We start from the raw sequence: 2,371 nt of genomic DNA on the forward strand, positions 1-2,371 counted from the left end.
TTCTACCCTGCTGCCATGTGAGGACATAGCAATAAGGCTACCTATGAACCAGGAAGCAGGTACTCACCAGGCACAAAATCTGCCAGTGCCTTGATCTTGGACTTCCCAGCCTCCATACTGTGAGAAATAAATATTTGTTATTTAATCCACCTGGTCTATGGTACTTTTGTTATGGATTAAAACAATCATTCCAATTCAAAGTGTTTCACACACCACCTCTGGTATTCCTATTCCTCCTTCCTTACTTTATTTTTCTCCATTGTACTTATCATCCTTCAACATAATATAGATTTAAAATTATCCTAATTATTATCTGTCTTCTCCATCCTATATAATAAAAGCCTAATACATTCAACCAATCAAAGTGTAATATGCTAATGCTATGCTAAGGCCGCTCAACCACTTGCTATGATGTGCACTGACCACAAGGGGGCAGATGCTCTGACCAGTAGGTTAGCTTGCTGCTGGGGTCTGGCCGGACACGCCCTGGAGCCCTCTCGTGGTCCCTTCCTGGCTAGCCAACCTCCCGCATCCCTCCCCAGACCTGATTGTGCACTGGGGGGCTCCCTCGGCCTGGCCTGTGCCCTCTTGCAATCCGGGACCCCTCGGGGGATGTCAGAGAGCCAGTTTCAGCCCGATCCCACAGGCCAGGTTTAGGGACCCCACTGGTGCATGAATTCATGCATCAGGCCTCTAGTTAAAACATAAGCTCCATGAAGCTCCAAGAAGGTAGGGATTTTTGTCTATTTGTGTTCATGGCTATATTACCAGGGCCTATAACAGTACCAGGCACATGATAAGCACTCAATATTTGTGGAATGAGAAAATTCATAGTTTAAAGCACTGGTTCCCAGCCCTCACTATACATTAGAATCACTGGGGTAGAGTGCTTTTAAAACCTATTGATGCCAATCAAATCAGAACCTCTGGGAGTAGAGTCCAGGAATCTCTTTTTAAAAGCTAACTAGGTGATCCTAATGTGTAGCCAACATTACTTCCTGGTTCAAAAAGCCAAATATGTCTTCATATATTATGAATAATAGCAATCTCTGAGACAACACCTCTTGACTCAATAAATAATCATTAAATTAAATATCTGGAATCAGGTTCAAATGATCATCAAGGGGAAAAAAAAGAAAGAGGCAGTTAGTAGAATATATTGCAGGTGGAGTTGTGAGGCATTACTAAGTTATGGGTAAGAGGTAAGACAGAGGCTATGACTATGAGGACCTATGCATCCATGGGGACACCTTAAGTCCAAGGGCCAGCTTTCAGTTTTAGAAGTTAACAAACTATATTGTCAGCTCACTCAAGGGGAGGGGGATCTTCTTGAAGGATTAACTCTCATTCATCATACTCTCAAGAGAAGATAACACAGGCTACATCATTATGCAGCTACATGATTAACTCATGGTGTCACAGCCCTGACAGAGAGGAAGGCCATACAGAGATGGAACACTGGATGCATAGGTTTTAATTAGGGGGAGGTAGGAGGGAAGGGGAGAGAAGAAAATCTAAAAGTGGGCCCTGCCCAGGTAGACAGTCCTCAGAATGGTGTGCCATGTAGTAAACATCTGCAGATACTATATGATACCTCTGCTTTGCCCAGATTTTTAACACTATTTTTATAGTAAAAAGTGCCAAGCATCTGCTGGAAAAAAATAATTTCACATTTCCTACTTAAAAGGGAAAGTAGGAAAAAAGTACATGGTGGGGGATAAGATGCTTAATAATAACTACCATTTTAAACTAGGCACATTATCTCATTTAAGTCTCCCAATAACACTGTGAGGGAGGTACTATTATTATTCCATCCTATAAGGAATAAACTAAAACTCTGAGAGGTTTAACAGCTTGCACAAGATCAATCATACAGTTGGTTAAGAAGCTGAGGCAAGACTGGAACTCTATTGAGCCTGTGCCTTAACCCAATTGTTCTCAAACCTTCTTTGTATTTGAGAATCACCAGAGGCACTTGTTTGAAATACTAGAGGAGGGGAATGGAGGGATGAGTCAAAAAGGTGAAGGGGAATATGCTAAATAATCCTATCTAATAAAAGGGTAATATGCAAATTAACCATCACTCCATCACAAAGATGGCGGCGCCCAGTCCTCTCAGCCCAGCCGGAGTCCCCCAGTCCAGGGGGCAGCTGCTGAGAATGGGCAGCATGAGTGGCCAGGCAGAATGCTTGCTTTGAGGTCCGGAGCAGAGCCAGGGAGGCCCTGCCCAAGTCTCAGTGGAGGCTTGAGCGGAGCTGGGGGGGGCCCTGCCCAAGCCGCAGTGGAGGCTTGAGCAGGGCCAGAGCAGATCCAGGGGGGCCCTGTCCAAGCTGCAGTGGAGGCTTGAGCAGGCCTGGAGCCAGCCATGGCA

Source organism: Myotis brandtii, unplaced genomic scaffold (genome assembly GCF_000412655.1).
Source record: "Myotis brandtii unplaced genomic scaffold, ASM41265v1 scaffold1676, whole genome shotgun sequence".
Lineage (NCBI taxonomy): Eukaryota > Metazoa > Chordata > Mammalia > Chiroptera > Vespertilionidae > Myotis > Myotis brandtii.